Consider the following 13,144-nt stretch of genomic DNA (forward strand, 5'->3'; position numbering starts at 1 on the left):
CACCTTGATGCTATCTGCCATGTCATGCAGCCACAGACTCCACGCCCACCCCAAGGTCAAGCAGATGCCCTTGAGACTCCAGAACTGTGAGCTAGGTAAACCTCTTTGCTCAATCAAGTACCCAGCCTGAGGGATTTTATTGCAGTAACCAGAAATAAACTGATAAAACTGCTATCATAAAGTAACATCAACCAGGGCCCTGCGTGATAGCGTCATGGCTGAAGTCCTCACCCTGAAGATGCAAGGATCCCATATGGGCACCAGTTTTAATCCCAGCTGCTCCACTTCCCACCCAGCTCCCTGCTTGTGGCCTGGGAAAGCAGTAGAGGACGGCCCAAAGCCTTGGGACCCTGTACCCGTGTGCAAGACCCGGAAGAAGCCTCTGGCTCCTGGCTTCGTATCGTCTCAGCCCTGGCCGTTGTGGTCACTTGAGGAGTGAATCACCGGACAGAAGATTTTCCTCTCTGTCTCTCCTCCTCTCTGTATATCTGACTTTGCAATACAAATAAATCTTTTTAAAAAATACCATCATCCGGATGGCTAAAGCAGCAGAAGTGTCTTTCTCCACAGTTAAGTAGACTGAAGATTTGTGATTAGGGTGTAGCATGTTTGATTTCTCTGGAGGCTTCTCCTTGGCTTACAGATTGCCACCTGCTGGCCCCACACAGCCTTCACGCTATGCCGCATGGAGTCCCATGCTTGCCTATCGAAGCTGCTCTACGGGAGCTGTCTGGAGTCATCCTTACGGAGTATGTTCATGCACTGTTCATCCAAATTAAGGAGAAGCCAGCAGGTACTACAGCACATGCCCGGCTTCAGCCAAACGCTCCCTCTGAGTGCCATGGCGCCAGCCCTCTTGGGTTAGATGCCATTGTCATGTGACAAAAAAGGAGGCAGGTAGAGGATTACATGATTCAGTATGAAGCCTGAAAACTGGACGAAACCTTATCTGAAAAACAAATCAAAGAGGGCCTGGCGCGATGGCCTGGTGGCTAAATCCTTGCCTTGCAACAGCTGCAATCCCAAATGGGCGCCAGTTCATATCCCAGCTGTTCTGCTTCCCATCCAGCTCCCTGCTTGTGGCCTGGAAAAGCAGTCAAGGACGGCCCAAAGCCTTGGGACCCTGTGTTTTTCAGTTTAGTTCAAATTTGTTTCTAATTTTAATCTTAATTTGGTTCAAAATGTGGTAATATGCCAAAACGAAATCATTTTCTTTGATTTTTAAAAAGTCTTTAATAATTTTTATTAGAAAGGCAGATTTACAGAGAGAGAGAGAGTGAGAGAGATTGAGATCTTCCATCTACTGATTCACTCCCAAGTGGCTGCAACAGCTGGAGCTGTGCCAATTTGAAGCCAGGATCCAGTAGGTTTTTCCAGGTCTCCCAGGCGGGTGCAGGATCCCAGAGCTGGCCTGAACATTGAATTGTGTTCCTTATCACATGACTCAAAACATAAAGGTATAAATAAAAATAAATCTTATAAAGTAGAATATTGCTGAAACAAACGGTGCTAAGTGTTAGCCCAAGGAAGAAAGTTTCATTCTGGGGTTCCAGTGCCAGCAGCCACCAGCAAGGGCCTGCCCCTTCTCAGCAAGGAGCACTCAGTGTTAGGAGCACAGGTGGTCGGGCACTGCCCCTTCTCAGCAAGGAGCACTCAGTGCAGGAAGGACAGGTGGATGGGCACTGCCCCTTGTCAGGGAGGAGCACTCAGTGCAGGGAGCACAGGTGGACGGGCACTGCCCCTTGCCAGGGAGGAGCACTCAGTGCAGGGAGGACAGATGGACGGGCACTGCCCCTTGTCAGGGAGGAGCACTCAGTGCAGGGAGCAAAGCACAGGCACTGCCACCGGCCCTTTCCTGGTAAATTCTGCTTGTCTTGATTGACGGGCCCGTACAGGTCAGTGTTTCGGCTGCTGTGGCTTCTGAGCACAGATTCTTGTTTCTCTGGAGAGCCATGTGCACTTGTAAAAGGATGGCAGATCCTCTTTCAGAACTGGCAAGTGCCCAGTGGTTTCACCTCCTAATAGCTCGGGCTCCCAAGGAAGCATGTTGAGCAGCCAGAGCAGGTCTTTGTTGATACCCCGAACGTCATTGTGGTCTTCGCTGACTCACATCCTCATGAAGTCTGTGCACTTTGCATTGGCAGCCTGTGGGCACAGAGGGCAGAATGCCAGAGTTAGTTAGTTAGCACTCGATATAAAGGATCCAGATCTCCAAAGCTCCCTAGATTTGCACTGTCATTCCTGTGATAAGAACATTCCTAGTTGGGCCAGACACGATAGCCTAATGGCTAAAGTCCTCTCCTGATTGCACCAGGATCCCATATGTACACCTTTGCTAATCCCAGCAACCCCGCTTCCGATCCAACTACCTGTTTGCGGCCTGGGAAAGCAGTCGAGGATGGCCCAAGGCCTTGGGACCCTGCACCTGTGAGGGAGACCTGGAGGAAGCTCCTGGCTCCTGGCTTCAGATTGGCTCAGTTCTAGCCATTGCGGTCACTTGGGGAGTAAATCATCAGACAGAAGATCTTCCACTCTGTCTCTCCTCCTCTCTGCATATTTGACTTTCCAATAAAAAAATTCCTGGTGTTTCTACTGCTCCGTTTGATAGTTTACACAAATGATCATATTGACATCAGAGACTCAATGACAGGCTTAGAGTCTGTGGCACAAAGAGTAGTTTTGTGCTGCTGTTTTGGCGAAGGGACAAAAAAACAGGCACACAAGTGGTATTGAAGGAAGTGTACATGGTGCCACCTCCATGAAAGGCAATAGGGTTTAACCCTGCCTTTTTAAAAAAAATTTTAAATTTATTTATTTTTAATTTTTTGTAATTATTTTATTTTGATAATCTTTACATAGTTGATTAGGGCACAAAGGGTCAAGGGCTACAGGCAAGTGGGTAAAACTATTGTTTCCACATTTTCTCTCTCTTTTTTTTTTTTTTTTTTTTTTTTGTATCTGGGGTAAAGGGAGAGGGAGAAGCTCCACCTAGCCTCCCACCCATCCCAGGTCCCCAATGTGGGGCATGCTCCGAGGCTCCTGCTCAAGTGGTTTTGATAATTCAACAGTTATGAATTGCTGCCAATCTTGCCATTCCAAACATGAGAAATTGCTACAGAATCCACTGGTTAACATAATCCACCTTAGAGTCTCCATTTGCCCAGATTTTTACCGCCAAAACGTGGCTGGGGTAGTTGATCATTTGTACTGTCCTCTGTCCTCTGCTGTGGTACCAGGTGTCCTCTGCAGGCTCCAATGGACTGCCATATCCTCCATGTGCACCTAGATGTCCACTGCTCCGTCTGAGCCTCTGAGGAGGCTCAGCTTTGACAGTTGGACTCCATGATCAGACCATGGAACCCACACTTCTCTTCATGGTTGGGGTTCTGAGTCCTAACCCTGCCTTTCAACTTCAAGAAATGTATCCTGAGGATGCGCTCATACATGTGTAAAGGGGCCTATTACAAGGGTATAAACCACAAAGTAGTGGTCCTGCCACGGAGGATACTTTGGGACTTCTAGTTGATGGTTGAACAGAAAATTAAACTCTACATACAAGAGTACTTCAGAACAGCTCGTGGAGAGGCAGCATTGTTGCAAATGGATAGAACCATCTCATGTGACACCAGCAGCCCATGTTGGAGGGCCAGTTTGAGGCCTGGCTGCTCCACTTCTAATCTGTCTTCCTGCTAATGTGCCTGGGAACACTTGGGCCCCTGCCCCCACCCCGTTTAGGAGAACAGAATGCAGTTCTTGGCTCCTGAATTTTGCCTGTCCCAGCCCTGACCATTGCAACCAGCCATTTGGGAAGTGAACCAGTGGATGGAAGCCCTCTCTTTCTCTCCCTCACCCTCTCTCCCTTGCTCCTCCTCCCTGTGTCTCCCCCTGTCTCTCTGCTACTCTGTTCATTGCACTGCTTTTCACATAAGTGATGTTTCAAAAACTAAGAAAACATATTTATTCATTATTTTTTTAAATATTTATTTTATTTTTATTGGAAAGTCAGATATACAGAGAGGAGGAGAGACAGAGAGGAAGATCTTCCATCCGTTGATTCACTCCCCAAGTGAGCACAATGGCCGTCTGAAGCCAGGATCCAGGAACTTCTTTCATGTCTCCCACATGGGTGCAGGGTCCCAAGGCTTTGGTATGTCCTCGACTGCTTTCCCAGGCCACAAGCAGGGAGCTGGATGGGAAGTGGAGCTGCCGGAATTAGAACCAGCATCCATATGGGATCCTGGGCGTTCAAGGTGCAGACTTTAGCCACTAGGCCATGCCGCCAGGACCAGCCCTATTGTCTTTAATAGAGTCAACATAGACAGTCATGTTCTGAAATCAATGCAGAATGCCACCCCACACCTGTTTTGACTTTTTGCAGGCCTCTAATCATGTGCAGAGACCATTTCTTCCCATTTTAAGGTGATGGCATTTGAGTTAAGTTTACATAATTCAGTGAGGACCTATACTATAAAAGCATGGAAAGAAGTCTGCATAAATAAATTTTTTTTCTTTTTTTTATTGATTACATTGCATTATGTGACACATTTTATAGGCACTAGGATCCGCCCACCCCTCCCCACCCCCCCATGGTGGATTCCTCCACCTTGTTGCATTACCACAGTTCAAGATCAGTTGAGATTCTTTCATTGCAAGCATCTACCAAGCATAAAGTCCAGCATCTTATTGTCCAGATAAGTTCAACGGTTTCTTGGGGAGACCATCTCTGGTCTGAAGGTAGAGCTGGCGGAGTATCATCCCGATCAATTAAAAGCCCCGACGTTACATCAGTAACCATTTATAATGTTATGGAATTAGTTGACATGGTATTGAGTAATCAATATATTAAAAGAAAAAAAAAGAACGCAAGGTCTGAACCACATCCTGTGAAGAAGTCTGCATAAATAAAGTCTACCAGAGTACATGGAATGATAGAAGAGGAGGCAGCTTGGCCAGAACGGTTTGATAAGGAAAACAGATGGAATATATTCAGAAGAAAAAATGAGTCCTCTTTGCTTGTTAAGTTGGGTCAAACACAACTTCTAGAGGCAGGTTCTTTGCACAATGAATATTTCCCTTCTTGAGACACCTGCATCCCATATTGCAGTTTCTAGATTTGGAGTCCTGGCCCTGCTCCCAGTCCCAGCTCTTCCCTAGTGTGCACATGAGGAGGCAGTAGTGTGATACCATGCCATTCTTCTAAGTGACCTGGATTGAGTCCCCTGCTCCCAGCATCGGCCCAGTCCTGACTTTTGCAATGGAGTCAACCAGTACATGAATGAAAGCTTCCTCTACCTTTAAAGTATATAAAAATCAATCATTAAATAAATGCTCCAGTGAAAACAGAGTACTTCTCATGTATTAAATGCTATTTTAACATTCACAAGTATAAGAAAGATAATAAGCGGGCCTGGCATGGTGGCCTAGCGGCTGAAGTCCTCACCTTGAACGTGCCACAGGATCCCATATGGATGCTGGTTCTTATCCCGGCAGCTCCACTTCCCATCCAGCTCCCTGCTTGTGGCCTGGGAAAGCAGTCGAGGACATACCAAAGCCTTGGGACCCTGCACCCGTGTGGGAGACCCGGAATATCTCCAGGCTCCTGGCTTCAGATTGGCGCAGCACCAGCAATTGCAGTTACTTGGGGAGTGAATCATCGGATGGAAGATCTTCCTGCCTTTCCTCCTCTCAGTATATCTGAATTTGCAATAAAAATAAATAAAACAAGAAAGATAATAAGCATTTACCATAGAAAATTTGGGGTCCGATCTTACACTTGATTCCCTGAGTACCTCATATTCTTGTCCACACCCTGCACTGATGGGGTCCTTCTGTCTAATAGTAATTATGAAATTGATTGTTATTTTACATAGATTCGTTATCTCTAATTTTCCGTAAAGTTATGGGAAAAAGGTATTCATCATAGACAAAACTTCTAAAACAGCCCTCAAAGATGTCTCCCCATGAAATTTCACTGTGGCAGTACTAGCATGTCCTACGGCTCAGCTGACCCCTAGAAAGTCCGATCATGTGGGTTAAGTGAATCTAGTTAGGTGAGCCTTAAGAACAGAGCACTTTGTCAGGTGAAAGCGAGGTCAGGCACGTGAAATGTGAGGACTGACTGATAGCAGCTGCTTTGAAGATGCAAAGACCACTGAAAGGCTCCCTGCTGAGAGGCAACAAGGCTACAGCGACCTCATGCCTACAGCCCCCGGGACCTGGATTCTGCCAATAACCAGAAGAAGATGCTTGCAAAATATGCTGGGTTCCAGGGGAGCACACAGCTGACCAGCTGCCTGCTTTCCATCCTGGGAGATGGAGCAGAGCCCTCAGGTAGGCTGCGTGGGACCTGCAAGCTACAGGTGGGGAGGTACTGAGTGGGTGTGTTCTCCTGTGCTGCCTTTGAGCTCTTTGTCACCCAAGCCTGGAGCACAAAAGCAGCGCTAACTACTGAGGAGATGGACGCTCAGAGGACAAGTCCATTGGTTAAAAACATCTCATGAATGTGGTCAGGGCAAGATTGGATGTAGGCAGAGACCCACACACATGGCTGTTAAGTAGCGTGCTCATCAGTCAGGGCCCCAAGATGAAGAAAGAATAAAGCTGCTCTCTCTTTTTCTGGCAGAGAAAGGGATGACTCAGACTCTTAGTTATTTTTAGAAACCAACATGAAACTCCTGGCTGAACGACAGTAGCCCGGTTTCTGCCGGAGATGCTGTCCCGTGGGCGGGACCGCCTCTGCTGGGTTGTGACAGTGCTACTCCACGCCTCCTTTCACAGAGCATCAAGTGACCAGTTTTCAACCGGATGAGCTGAATGGATTTAGCCAGATCAACAGCCTCACAGCAAGACGCATTTAGGGGAGGAGGCATATCCCTGGCACTTGTTAACCTGCCGACTCACAGGCACCGAGGCAGCTCTCTAGGGTCCTTAAAGACAGGACAGTTTAAGGAGGAAGAGCCTCCCCGCGCAGCTGCCTTCAGGACGTCGTCCCAGCTGCCACAGGTGATCTTCCTGTGGCCGGTTTACCCTGCTCCTCTGCCCTGGCCCCTTAGCTCTCAGCGATAGAGACAATCCTGCCCTAGGGCCCTTTCACCTCTTCTGAGATGGGAGATCATTCTACCTCATCCACTCCATCCACTCAACTCTGCTCAAGTGGTGTCTCACGTTGTCTTCACCCTATCTTACTGGCCAGGGGGTCACTCTCCTTTCCTTGTGTTGTTTTTCCCTTTAGTCCTGTGACAGCGCTTGTGTGGCTGATGTATAAGAATGTGTTTACTTGTGCAGGGTGGGCATGTGGCACAGAAGTGAAGTCACTGATTGGGACTCCTACATCTCTTCTGAGAGTCCTGGCTCCGTTTCCCACCCTAGCTTCTGATGGTGTGCACTGTGGAGGCAGCAAACGATCACTTTAGGGTTTGGGTCTGTGCCACCGGGTGGGAAAGTTGGATTGAGTTCTGGGCTCTTGGTTGTGGCCTGGCCCAGCTCTGGCTGTTGAAGGCATTTGGGGACTGAACAGAGGATACAAGATTAGATCTTTCTTTGTCTCTCTGCCTTTCAAATTAATGAAACACACACACACACACACACACACACACACACACACACACACACTCACATACTGGTTGTTGCTTCTCCTGATCTAGAATGTAATAAGTAGGAGGAAGCTTGGAAGCTTTCTGTTTTCATCGCCATCTCCCTAGGGTCCAGAAGAATGTATGTCACAGGGCCCGGCGGCGTGGCCTAGCGGCTAAAGTCCTCGCCTTGAACGCGCCAGGATCCCATATGGGCGCCGGTTCTAATCCCGGCAGCTCCACTTCCCATCCAGCTCTCTGCTTGTGGCCTGGGAAGGCAGTCGAGGACGGCCCGGAGCTTTGGGACCCTGCACCCACGTGGGAGACCCAGAAGAGGTTCCAGGTTCCCGGCATCGGATCGGCGCGCATTGGCCCATTGCAGCTCACTTGGGGTGTGAATCATCGGACGGAAGATCTTCCTCTCTATCTCTCCTCCTCTGTGTATATCTGACTTTGTAATAAAAATAAATCTTTAAAAAAAGACTGTATGTCACAGGGTATGGACACAGATACTCACCAAATGAATTCAGGAATCTGGAAGAAAAGACCTGCATCTATTTAAACCCATTAAACAAGGCATCACCCCTCACTCTTAGTCCTAATTATTCTTTCTTTCTCTCTTACTCCCACTCACTCTCTCTCCCTGTCTTTGGGTAGCACTTGTTGACCAGTTCAGTATGGAAAGTTACTTGCTCATGTAGTTGTACAAAAACCAAAACAAAGATTAAAAAAAAGAGAGAGAGAGAGACCCTGGATGTGAGAATGAAATCTACACTTGATTTTACCAAAAGGCCAAGAAACGATGAGAATGAAATCTGTCCTTGCCCCTCCATAGTTGTGTGACCTTGGGAAGGTCATTTATTTCACTGGCTCCAGATGTCTTATCTTTTAGTGGAGATAATAGGGTCTTGTTGGAGGGGGCTGGAGCAGATAAGGTCTAAAACTTTCTTCCTGCACCAAGAGTCTTTGAAACTAGAATTCAGTTGATAGGAAATCAGGAAATGTTGGTTTTAGCCATATGTTAAATGTAAATGTAATGTGTCATTTAGGACAAATCTTTCTACCCCTATAGGCCTCCAGATAAACCAAAATTTCTTTGAGGTCCCTTTGAGGTTAGGTCTCAGTCACCAGCAGGGGATGGCGAGGAGCCAGGTTGAGCAGACATTCTGGTATTTTCCAGTGCTTAATCACTGTCCCCACCAGCTCTAGAGCTGCCTGTTTGCTGAGGAAAGACTCAGCAGCTCATGTTTGATGGCCTGATTCAAGTCCTGGCTCCTCCACTTCCTGCTGAAGGGCACCATGAGAGGCAACAGGTGATGATGGTTCAAGGAATTGGATCCCTGCCACATGGGAGACTCAGTGGAGTTCTAGGTTGCTGGCTTTGGCCTGCCCCAGTTCTGGTTGTTGGCATTTGGGGAACGAACCAGAACATGGAAGATCTTCCAAAAATATGAAATAGTCAAATACTAGGAAAATAAATAATTTTTTAAAGATTTATTTTATTTTTATCAGAAAGTCAGATATACAGAGAGGAGGAGAGAGAGAAAGATCTTCCATCTGATGACTCACTCCCCAAGCGGCCACAATGGCTGGAGCTGAGCCAATCCAAAGCCAGGAGCCTGGAGCCTCTTCCGGGTCTCCCACGCAGGTGCAGGGTCCCAAGGCTTTGGACCGTCCTTGACTGCTTTCCCTGGCCACAAGCAGGGAGCTAGATGGGAAGTGGGGCTTCTGGGACATGAACCGGTGCCAATATGGGATCCCGCGGCATGTAAGGTGAGGACTTTAGCTGCTAGGCTACCATGCTGGGCCCAAAATAAAAAAAGTTTTTAAAATGGAAAGGCATGGTCAAAAGAGTTTGAGTTGGTCATTCTAGCTATCTGTGGTAAGGATTTGTGCTTTCTTATAGACAATGAATCACTGAGAAGTTTTAAGTGGAACATTATATGTAGTGGTTTCTATTTGTAAAATTCACTCTGACTTCTGTATGACAAAAACATAGGAGAGAACCAAAACGGAGGAAGGGGGAAGTCAGTTAATCAGTTGCTGCACTTGGCCGTGCTAGACAGGATGACAGGCTAAAGTAGATGGAAGCTTTGTGAGTGGATACAGATACCTCGGATGGAACCCAGATGTATGTGTGGGAGTAGCAAACGAATTACAGGAGGCATCTGGGCTTCTGGCTTTACCGACCAGGGACAATCTTCCCTCCATTTCCACAGGTCTGCAGCTGTGGATTCAGATAACCTTACATGGGAAATATTGAAAAATTATTGTGCTTGTACTGAACTTGCACGTTTTTTAAAAAGCCATTATTCCCTAAACAATAGAGTGTAAGAACTACCTACCTAGCATTCATATGGTGTTAGGTACTGTAAGTAACTCAGAACTGACAGTTCTCCATGTGTATAGGTTGTATGCAAACGCTGTGAACATGCTGTATAAGGGACTTGAGCATCCTTGAATTTTGCACTTCAGAGGAATCTTAGAACAAATCCCCCAGGGACTCCATGGGAAGCTGGGAAAAACTAGGTGTGGTAGTGTGGAGAGGCAAGGATGGGAGTATCTAGAATTCCATCAAGGCATAGCAGGGGGGGCGTGAACATCGCAGCAAGGGCACTCTCCTTGTTAAGTGTTCTGTAAGCAGTAACTAATTAGTTCTCATAATACTTGTTCTGAGTTGTTAATTGCCTGAACCCCATTTTACAGGTCTGGAGAAGAGCAAGTGTCAGTAATTTGCTTACGGCTATATAGTAAATTACAGAACCAACAGCAGCAGCAATTAATTCCTGGTAGTCCCATGCCCTGCCAGTCTTTTAAGACAGAGTAACTCTTCTGGTTTGAATGGATGGATGAATGGAACAGCCTTTAGCAGGGTCAGGCGTTACTTGAGGTCGGTGGATGGTCATATTTGACTTTGCTCCTTAGTACATACATGCCGTGTAAATTTATATAATAAACATACTCTTGAACTTCAGTTTCCTGATCTATAGTAATTCTTAAACAGGCAGATGAAAACATGTTCTCTTCTGCTGCATATTCTACCGACAGTTGTGTCCAGAAAACCAACTGCCATTAGAACAGAAAGACATTCCCCAATGACCATAACATAAATGAGTGGCTGCCAAACCCCACAGAGGGGCACCTTGTGCCTCCTGTTAGCTCGGCTTCATCTCCCTGGCTCTCATTCATTACATATCCACTTCCATAGGATCCGGGCTTTTGGCTGCTTCAATCCCTGCTGTCAACTCCTGTGTCTAGAATGGTACTTGGCCTAAGTGACTACTCAGCACTACTTGCTAAATGAATGAATACATTAAAGGAAATTATGCATACCAAATACTTCACCCACTGTGAGAACCCAATAATTATCATCAGTTACTCTGAGCAGAGATGGAACCATTCTCAGTTTTATATATTCTTTGGCTAAGAAACTATTCTAGCAATGCTATTTTACATATTTATATTAAAATTAATCATTTTGAAGATTTATTTTTATTGGAAAGGCAGATTTATAGAGAAAAGAAGAGACAGAAAGATTTTCTGGCTACTAGTTCACACCCCAAATGGCTTCATTGACTGGAACTGAGCTAATCTGAAGCCAAGAGCCAGGAGCTTGTTCTCGGTCTCCCACGGGGGCGCAGGGACCCAAGGCTTTGGGCTGTCCACAACTACTTTCCCAGGCCACAGGCAGGGAGCTGATGGGAATTAGAGTAGCCAGGACATGAACAGGTGCCCATATGGGATTTTAACATGTGCAAGTTGAGGATTTAGCCACTAAGCCTTCACACCAGGACTAAAAGTGATTTTTTTTTTTAACTTGCCAGTATCTTTTTAAAAACATTTATTTATTTTTATTGCAAAGTCAGATATACAGAGAGAAGGAGAGGCAGAGAGGGAGGTCTTCTGTCCAGTGATTCACTCCCCAAGTAACTATAATGACCAGAGCTACGCTGATCTGAAGGCAGGAGCCAGGAGCTTCTTCCAGGTCTCCCATGCAGGTGCAGGGTCCCAAGGCTTTGGGCCATCCTCTGATATTCATGTGACACTAACTAGATGCCAGATGTTCTCCATCTTACAACTTTCCATGTGTTGTCATTTTCTCACCCATTCATTGTGTCCATTCTGCAGATAAAGAAGCTGAGACACAGATTTTTTTTTCAAGTGATTTGCATAGGGCCATAAAACTGACAAATGTAGTAGCCATAATTCAAACCCAAACAGTCTGACTTTATGAGTTTAGCTAAGACATGTCAGTGCTTCCACAGAGGAAGTTTGATCTTGAGTCACCTGTGGGAATTAGGGAGCACTGCATCCGTTGGTGATGGGGTCCTAGGCCTGGACCTTTAAGCCCTAAAGAACTACCTGTAGGGCAGGCATTCAACATAATGGTGAAGACACCATCTGGGGACATAGCATAATGGTTTGACTGGCTATTCTTTACCTTGCAAGCGCCAGGATACCACATGGATGCTGGGTCATGTCCTGGCTGCTCCCTGCTCGTGGCCTGGGAAAGCAGTCAAGGACAGCCCAAAGCCTTGGGACCCTGCACCCACATGGGAGACTGGGAAGAGGCACAGCTCTGGCCGTTGTATCAGCTTGGGGAGTGAATCAACGGATGGAAGATCTTCCTCTCTGTCTCTCCTTCTCTCTGTGTATCTGGCTTTCTAATAAAAAGAAAATAAAAATCTTTTTTTTTTTTTTAAGATTTATTCATTTTATTACAGCCAGATATACACAGAGGAGGAGAGACAGAGAGGAAGATCTTCCGTCCGATGATTCACTCCCCAAGTGAGCCGCAACGGGCCGATGCGCGCCAATCCGAAGCCGGGAACCTGGAACCTCTTCTGGGTCTCCCACGTGGGTGCAGTGTCCCAGTACATTGGGCTGTCCTCGACTGCCTTCCCAGGCCACAAGCAGGGAGCTGGATGGGAAGTGGAGCTGCTGGGATTAGAACTGGCACCCATATGGGATCCCGGGGCTCTCAAGGCGAGGACTTTAGCCGCTAGGCCACGCCGCTGGGCCCAAGAAAATAAATCTTTAGAGCAAATGAACCAGCAGATAGAAGATCTTTCTCTGACTCTGTGCCTTTCAAGCAAAGCTAAGTGAAGAAGAAACCCTGAGCAGTGGTGGTTGGAACTGCCCTGCAGACCTCAGGGCTGTAGAGAGGACCTGAGATGTTGACAAGGTTGGCCCTCCTAAAGTCCTGGCTGTGTAAAACCCTCTTTCTAAGTCCTGGGCTCAGTTCTCTGTAGGCTGTGACTTTCTTTTTTCTAAACAGAACCAGAGTGGCCTGTAACTTCTAGAATCACTGAGTTTGTCAGGCAAAGATTTAGCTCCTCTGATAAGCTGCAAGCCAACAGGTTCCTGAAACTATCCGTGAGTCATTTCACTGAGAAAAATGGAGAATGAGTCTGGGCCAGAGTAGGTGAAGGAAATTGAGTCCCACCCATAGAGTCTGATACATCTGGAAGAAGAACACATCACAGCTGGCACATTGGGATTTGTGCTGACTGCACTGAAGGGAAGGGTCATGGACCCTCAGGGCTACCTGGGCCAGTATTTCCCTCTGGATG

Source organism: Ochotona princeps, chromosome 11, assembly GCF_030435755.1.
Source record: "Ochotona princeps isolate mOchPri1 chromosome 11, mOchPri1.hap1, whole genome shotgun sequence".
NCBI classification, from domain to species: Eukaryota; Metazoa; Chordata; class Mammalia; order Lagomorpha; family Ochotonidae; genus Ochotona; species Ochotona princeps.